Source organism: Furipterus horrens, unplaced genomic scaffold (genome assembly GCF_987537825.1).
Source record: "Furipterus horrens unplaced genomic scaffold, mFurHor1.1.pri manual_scaffold_11, whole genome shotgun sequence".
NCBI classification, from domain to species: domain Eukaryota; kingdom Metazoa; phylum Chordata; class Mammalia; order Chiroptera; family Furipteridae; genus Furipterus; species Furipterus horrens.
Window position 1 is genome coordinate 48,667,967 of NW_028327181.1, and position 9,302 is coordinate 48,677,268.

Consider the following 9,302-nt stretch of genomic DNA (forward strand, 5'->3'; position numbering starts at 1 on the left):
AACTAGAATGTCTGGCATTAAATTGGAAGTTGTTTTCTTCTCTGTAATATAATCAATCCCCATTGCCCACCCTCTTGTTGTTACTAAGCCTCTCCCATGTTCATTCCCACAGCCCAGGGGGGATTGGGAGTCTGCAGAGCAGAGGAAGGGAGACCCTCTTCAGCTGGGGAGCAGAGCAGTGCAGAAGTGGGACCTTAGTCACAGAGACTGAGATTGGAGCATGGATGCTGGGAATTCAGAGGGGCAGGGTCTCAGAAAGTGAGTTGGAAATATGACTACCCCCCCCCATTTGCCTAATTCTAGAGGTTTGGGGGGAAAGCATTAACATATACCAAGTCATTTATATTCAAATGCTTTAACATTTAAAGGATGACAAGAGAAAGCTAAAGCTTGAGAATATCCAGGCAACAAATATTTGGTTATCCAGGTCACTGGGGGGCAAGTAAACTTGATGATAACGGTGGAGAAAAGAAATGCAACAAGAAGGAGTCACACTACAGGGCGCTCCCAGCCAAGGCAAGGTGGGAGATTAGACATTCCACGTCTCCAGCTGGGACTCTTCCTGTTGGATTCTAGAACCGCAGGACTCGGTGATCATGCTCTCTCATTGCCCAGAAGTTACAACTGGAGCTTGGGATCAACAGAACTCCTTGACCATACAACCAGTCTGGGCCCTGTGGAGACTTAAACCTGGGGATAAATGAACGAGGATGTTTATGTTCTAAAGTAGATTATTTATTAATAACAATCCAAACTAAATGACTATTACTGATGAGCAATTTTTGTTTGTTTTTTTAAAGGAAAGAACCTCACTTTGAGATGGGCAGGCAGAGGCAGGGAGAAGAAAAGGAGGTAAAAGCAGTGGCTAATCTTCAAGTAAAATAACTAACTCTTGTCTATATGTCAAAAATAGCCACGTTCAGCTCTGAGCAATGTAGCTCCGTTGCTTGGGCATTGTCCTGCAAAGGGAAAGGTCACTGGCTGGATCCCAGGTCAGGGCACATGCCTAGGTTGCAGGTTCAGTCCCAGGACGAGGTGTGTTTCTCTCACACATCGATGTTTCTCTCCCTGTCTTCTCCCTTCCTCCCCAACTCTCTAAAAAATAAATAAAATCTTTAAAAAACAACAGCCCCATTCAGAGATTTTATTAAAACTGTGCTAATATATTTTTTAAATGAGTCTTTAGGCAGAATTGACCCTGGTTTCCCAGGCTGCAATTTTATTTGTTCCTCCTTCCTGCTCATATTCTTTTGAGCTTTGTTCTGTGAAATTCAGAGAAACCAATTTTAAGATGTCAGGCTATCAAAAAAATTTTTTTTTGCAATTACTGAAAACTTGGTCTACAAAGAGCATCTCTGACTACACCAGATTTTTAAAGGAACCAAATGCGAAAGCACCCAGCCCAGATGTGGCACACAGCAGGTGCTCCATAACATGCATTTAACCCATTCACAAATAAGCATCCCAAGTCAATGAAGCAATATTTCATACCTCTTTCTAGCTCTCATTTTGATTTTTATGTTTACTAATTTTTGTTTAGTTTTATTTACTTTTTATTACATTTATTTTCAAAGGAACAATTTACTGATGTACTGTAACCATTGAAATGATCAAAATATACAAAGAAAAAATAATTTCTTCCTAACCAACCTCTCTTCTCTCCTGACCTTTCTTCTTTCTTTCCTCCTGCCTTCACCTACAAGGGTATCTAATGGTAATAACCAAATAATACATAGGGGAAACACTTCTTGTTTTGTTTTATTATTTTTCTATTGTTTATTGTTTTATGATTTTTCTTTGTTTTTGCTATTATAATTTTGTGTAATATTTATAAATGTGGTATATCAACTTGTTGAGATATAAAAATGTATTTGCCCAATAACAGCTAACTGTTCTCTTTCAAATCTTTCCTTCCATAAAAACACCATTAACAATTTGGTGGCTTTTCTTTGTTAAGACAGCCTCATGTGAGTTCAGAACATTCAATCTTATTTGTTCTAAAACTTGAATTTTATGTTTGAGTCTAATTTCTGCTTCTTCTTCCCCTCCCTTCACATACCCCAATACTGGCCAGATTTGTGTCTCTATCAAAGCGCCAGCACTGAACTGAGAACATGGGAGTGCTTCGCTCTTTGTATTTCAATTTTGTTTTAATCGTTGGAAAAACAGAAAGTTACTCGGTCCCCATACCATCCTGCTAAGTATCTTAAGTTCTCAATCTGTTATTTCTGTAGTCTAAATTTGCATAGGTAGATTTCTAGGTCAAAAGACATCTCTTTTGTTGTTGTTGATACTACTCAATTACTTTCCTGAAATGCCAAACCAATTTCACTGTCTTCAAGACAGTGTTTGAGAATACCATTCCTTTGTGTCTTGGCCTTCAGTAGATGTTATAATTTTCACTTTAGACCAGTCATTTTGATAATGCATAGATACACACTACACTAAAAAATATTCATGTTTTTACCTTTGGGCCTTTATAGGACTGGGAGAAAAAAAAAAAGACATTGACTACATGGCCGTGAGTCATTGTGCAAACATTTAGTGAGATCTGCATGTCTTGATTTATACAGTGAAGAAACTAAACAGCATGACTCTCATTACCCACTCTCAAAGATTCTGATGATAATCATGACTTTCCTGATGGGACTGGGGATGGCTTAGTCAAGACCCTGCTCCTTGGTGAGCAAATAAACACATTAACAAGAAACAGATGGTCACATGAAGTCTTTTCATTATAACAAATAGGATGTCAAAATGATGACTTTTTTCTCATAGTGCGGCGGAGACCTGAGGTTATCTTTGGTGAGGATGGAAGGTGCTGCATGCATCCAGCAGACCTGCAATCTGACTGTGCAGATGATGAGGATAAGGACGGGGAATTGCCCAGATGTTTTAAATACCAACTCTATGACTGACTACAGATCTGACTGCATCTGAAATGAGACTAATTCATGTTTCATTTCTTCTCAATGTTGGTTGTTTCTTATTTGATAGATGATTGACTTTCTACTCTCAGATGTTCTTTGGATGGATATGTCATTTTTGAAAAGTTCTGGGTTAGAAAACAAAAATTAGAGTATTTCTAAGAAGTCTGGCCAATAGGTTTACAGTATGGATAGGAGTGATGAGAAATGTGTAAGGTGTTTCTGTCTAAAGAAGAACAACCAATGAGGTCAGAAGTATTTCTGTCCTGTTGCAGATGATTAAAATGCTGCCTCTCATATAACTTAAATACCACGTATCACTCTGATGCTAACTCGAGACACAGACTCACCCTTTTGTTTTCTTTTCCCAAACTGTGACCCAGCTCTTAAGAGCAAAACCCTGTTTAGTTATGGTAGGGCTCAGAGTTTCACCTTCATAAAATTAGCAATTTGGAATTTCATAATTACGTCTAGAGTACTGTTACGGGAAACTTAACTGGCATGCCTAGCTGTTAAATTTCAACTTGCTCCATGTACATACAAACTGGAATGCTTTTCCCATGCTCACAGTGAAAAGGTACTTTTCCATCGAGTACTTAGAAGGTACCTTTTTAACCCCTCTTAACATTTAGGTCTAATTGCTGTTTCTATAGCATCCTGACCACTGATACGATTATTCTCATTCCTGGATCCCAAAGACATATTTATCTTATTCAAATACGTATATTTTCTTTTATAACGGTCAAGTGATGGTCATTGGTGACAGTTCAACACCAAAAGGAATCACCAGTTTGGGGTGCCATGAAGGAAGAAACTTTATTTCGTGCTAACAGCTCAACTGCGGTACCGCACGGCTGTGACAACAGCACAAAGTAGCATGTGCAGTAGCTCGGTAGTGTCACAGCTCAGTCATAAAGCAGCGCAGCATGGCTGTGAGGTGGCCCTGAGGCCGGGGCCGGGGGTGAGGCCCCTCTCCAGCTACACAGCTCTGCTCTGCTCTGTTTTGCTCCTCCTGCGGATGTCTTCAGATGTTTCACCTTCTGTGTTTTGGCTCCAGCCAGGGAAGCTCAGCCTTCAGTCTTCCATAGAAAGGGGAATGTGCCCTCCATGAGCCAGGGGACAGCTGACTTATGTAGACCAAAGACCCTGTCCCTGGTGCCTGATTGGTTTGTCCTCGTGCAAACGAGAATTCCAAATTCTTGACATTTGATTGGTCCAAAAGGTGCTGTCCCGATTGGTCATGACGAAGCTCCTCTGATTCATTAGTAAAGAGGTTGATGGGGTTATATATAGCTATACAGCTCTGATGGGACATGGGTGAAATACAGTTTCAGAAAGTCCTTTATAAGGGATGGCTCAGATGGCAGGAACTCGGTGCTAGCAGACAGTTCAGTGCAGGAGGCAGGCGTCTTAGCAAAGGCTTCTCCCTGAAGTGTGGTTTGTGGGAGAGGCCCTTGTATACTAAGAGTTGCTAGGCTCTGCTTTTAAATTTGAGCCCGGTTAGCCATCAGGAGCCAGGCTCACTAGGTATCATCTTTCCCAAAGTCCATATAACAAACCAAGAAAAATCATGTATGAAACTCTGTCTGGCCAGCATTTCCAGAAGGGCTGTTATTAAGTGTAATATTAATGGAACTGGATTAAGCAAAAGATACTAAGATTCATTCTTTAATCATTTTTTACTGTTATTCTATTATAGTTTTCTCTATTTCTCCCCTTTACCCTCCTCCGCGCATCCCACCCCCACTTCCTCAGTCAGTCCCCACACTGTTGACCATGTCCATGGGTCGATACTACACAGCAGAAGGAAGGAAGGAACTCCTACCTTTTGAGACAGCAGGATGGAATTGGAGAGTTTCATGCTGAGTGAAATAAGCCCGTTGGTGTGAGACAGATACCATATGACCTCACTTATAACAGGAATCTAATGAACAAAATAAACTAAGGAACAAAATGGAACCACAGGCAAAGAAACATGGATCTGACTGAAAATGACCAGTGGGGAAGGGGATAATGGTGGAAAGAAGAAGGGACTAGATTAAGACTCATTTTAAGGACCACAGTATGTTTTGCCAAAAAATCAGAGGTGACATGAAACAGACTGGCTCAGCGGTGACATCTCCACCACTGCTTGTCCCAACATCTATTACAGTCAGGAATTAATGTAACTACTCTTCTACTTCAAGCATAGTGCTACTTTTTGGTGTGGCCTAAAAGGTAAAACATGTTAATAAACAAAAAAAAAAAGAAGCTAACATTATAAAATCAAAATCAATCAAACTATAACCCACAATGAAGATATGTGTTATAAGTATTTGGACACCAAATTATAATCACTATGAATATAAAGCAAACACTGAGAAATTAACAAAGATCTTAATTCTAATAAGGTGTTGTATATTTTTAGTCTTGACAGATAAATTACACACAAAATAAAAACAGTAAAGAATGCTCATAGTTTAAGGACTATCATATATTAAATAAAGATTATAACTCATTCTCAAACATCTGAAGAATATTTATAAAAATTGATTACATAGGACATTAATAAAAACTTAATAAACTCCAAAAAGTGAAAAGTATATTGGTTACTTTAACAAAAATACAATATAAATATAAGTTATTTAACAAAGAAAAGTTTAATTACATATGATCTTAACAATGAAAAATTAAAATTCTAAATAAGAGAAAAACTTAAAAGAAAATACAACTATAGAACATAGAGAATGGAAATAGTCCTTATTGAAATTTACAGTATGTTGAAAATGGTATTCAAAGGAAAAAGCAAAATATTACATGATTTCATAGTTAAACAGAAAAAATTTTTAATGGATAAGTTTGGTATTAAAATAACAGAAAAAATAGCAGAGAAAGGAAAGATTCAAGTTGAATTTTATAAGTTAGAAGATTAAAAACATAGTATATTGATCAGCCTAAGAGCCTCCAGAAAATCAAATGGAGAAAATAATAAACAATCTCAGAAATTAATGCGTTTTTTCTTCTTTCTTCCTTCCTGTCTTTTTTCCATTCTTTCCTCTAACTAAACAAGCATCTTCTTTTATCAGGTGTTATAAACAATATGGTGAAGGATCTTAAGTAGTATTTACAAACCTTGTCCTAGTTATGGGAAGTTATCAGCAATTCATTTATGTACCTATTCATTCACTTGACAATATATTTTTTATCCTCACCTGAGGACCTTTTTTATTGCTTTGAGAGAGAGAGGAAAGGAGAGACAGAGAGAGACAACGAGGGAGACCGGAACGTTGATGTGAGAGGAAACATCCGCCGGTTGCCTTCGGCGGGTGCCCCTGCCAGGGACTGCACCCACAGCCCACATATGTGCCCTGGCTGGGAACTGAACCCACAACCTTTCAGTCCACGGGCTGCTGCTCCAACCAATAGAGCCACGCCAGCCAGGGATGACAATTATTGATGAAGAGCACACTGAATGCTCAAACACTGCTGGAGGTACTAAGGATAGAAGAGCAAAACTAAAGAGAACCCTCTCTTCAGAGAGCTTACATCACAGTGCAGAGGAATGAACATCAAAGAAACGGACAAATCAATAGAAGATAAAATGTCAGGAAGCAACTCAAAAACGGAGAGCAGTGCTTATGTTTACGATGCCAGAATATGGGGAGATTCCACTTTCTATATTATATTTGTCTGTAATATTTACACTGGGTGGTAAGTACATATTTGTTTTGCACAAATAGGATTGGTCAAAAGACCTGTGTATGCAATGTCATTCCTGTTTCATAAAAATGCTGTAGAGGGATGAAGGTTCACTTTTAATTTTCCCTTACACTCTTTTCTGAATTATGTTATAAATAAGATTATAATTTCTACAATCTGGAAAATATTTTAAAGACAACGACAAATATTTGAAGGCAGCATCTCTATCTCTTTGTGGTCTTTTCAGCTTTCCCCAGCATCTTCTTAATTCTCTCACTTTGCAGACCCCTTACTTCAGCTTATTGTATTGATTCTGAACCATTCTGGTGCTCCTTTTCTGGGTGTCTTTTATTTCTCCCTCAAACAGTCTCTTATACGATCTCCAAAATGAAAAGAAATATCGAGAGGCGTTCTGAGGTGCACAGAGCACAAGGAGGAGGTTACACACTAAGAGCCATGCAAATGTCGGTGACATTTGCATTGTCAGGGAGGAGGCCAGCTATTTGTGCTGAGTCACATTACGTCTGCTCTGACAGCAAGCAAGAGAGGGACCCCAAGATATCAACAGCCTGGATTTCCATTGTGTGGAATTGCCTTTTCTCCTGGCTGAGTCAAGTAAAAGTGGTGAGACTCTAAAATGAGTTTAGAAGAAAAGCCCTTTTGTGTAGCTGCTTTAAGGGAACACACTCTGCTGAAACGGAAGCAATCTCAGAACCACGGTATCCCCGTCTGACCTCCTTCCACTCCTAGACAAGTTCGTTCAAATCTGGCCCATGTGCAGAATTGGTCCATTGAGAAAGCCAGGGAAAGAACGTTTAGCAACCTGGTGGGCCCACCATAGAAGCTTTCTTTGATTCTAAATAGAGTCAAGCTCATATTCTCCAACGAACCACCCACTTTCAGATTTACGTCTGGCAGCCGTTGGTCAAATTATTAGACAGATTCTAAGTTTTGGTCTCCAACTTTGGTGAAGTAGGGGCCTAGTTGGGGTCCCTGGAAATACAGGCACTCTGAACATTTGAAAACTGTGGGCTTACAGTGCCTTCCTAGGCTCCACCACACAACTGGAAGGGAAAAGAAGGGAGAAAAAAGTACTCTGATGAACTTAGCAGAATGCCAAAGTGAGAGAAATGAGGGAAAAGAGAAACGGGAATGTGTACAGAATGATAAATTGGCTCTACGTCAAATGAAATAGATTTTGAAATAACTGTGAAAAGTATAAAATGTCTGAGCATAAAGAGCCTGCCACTGACAAAAGATGAATAAATGGGGCACTTCAAAGAAGGAATTTCCCAGCTGTGCTCACAGGAATCTTCAAAAGCTGTTCCATATGAGATAGCAGGAAAGTATTTTAATAATAAATAGAAACAAATAACTGTTATAAGGATATCAGAGCAGAAGTTTGGAGAGAGCTATTTGTTCTTTAGTATAATGACTAAATAGAGGTGATGCCGGGTGCTTTTCTAAGACATTTATGTTTTCAATTATTGTAACTTAAATAAGTTCAGACAATAGAATCTCATGTGCGATTTCTTTGCATGTGTGTCCCCAGGAGAATGAATATAAAGTAATTCTTCCATAATCACAGAGCCAGTACTTGAGAGATCACAGAGAACTGAGGGGGAAGGTGTAGCAGCAGCACAAAAGACTTGATTTGGGCAGAAAGAAAAATGTGTGGTGTCATGTGCTTCTCTGCTTTAAGGATGAAACAGATCTAACAAATGTGAGCAGGGTGCCGTGTCACGGAAACTGGAGATGAAGTCAGGGTCCCGGATCTGGTGACGCTTCGTCTGCTCGTCCTCAGCTCCGTGGAGGATGGGTCCCTTCTTCAAGGCCTTTGTGTGTCTGGGCTGAGACCCGCTCATCACTCACACAGCAGGGCCGCCACCCCTTCCCTTGTGGTATCTGATCACCTGTTCCAGCAGGAAAGCTGTTCTCTGCTGCAGCTGACCGTGTCCTCTCATTGTCATCTTTATCCTCTTAAGTCTGTGTTTGGTTCCGAACCAGACTGCCGGTGACCAAAGGATAAGGTGTCCCTTTGTTTTTCCCTGGAAGGATGTCTTGCCGGAAGCCATTAGGCACATTAGGCAGCGCAGAGTGTGCTGTGCTCTGAAGGGCCCGCTGAGATTTAATGCCCTGCGGTGACCGTGTTGACATTCTTAATAAGTTTATCTTCAAATTGGTGTTCCGTAAGTGAGGTCTGATGGGACCAGAGAACGTGCTCCAGGGACTTGGAGCTTCGGTGCATACTCAGCCTCACCTCTCACTGCCCCCAGCCTCCCTCGGATGGGCTCCTCCGCACGCCCGCTCCCTCGCCCCTCCACTCATGGAGCCCAGACACCCAAGTAGCAGCCAGGTCAAGTCATCGGAAGGAGGCCAGCCTTTTGCTGTCACCCTCTGCTCCCAAGAGAGTCAGGCCATGCTCATGCCCAACAGCCCCCAGGCCAGGTGACTCCTAGGAGCCTCTCGTTCACCCCCAATCCAGTTATGGAGTGTGCTCTGGCACAAGGGTTGCAACCGCTAGGGGTCACCCACACACAGGGTGCTGAGCTGTGGGAGAGTGACCCCCTGCCTCTGACAGGAGCCCCACATTTTCACTTTTACTGAGCTCCAAAAGTGACTTCACCAGACCTGAGGAAACCCTCTATCACCTCTTCCTCAAATGCCCAACCAGTCTCTGCTTGCACACCTGTGAAG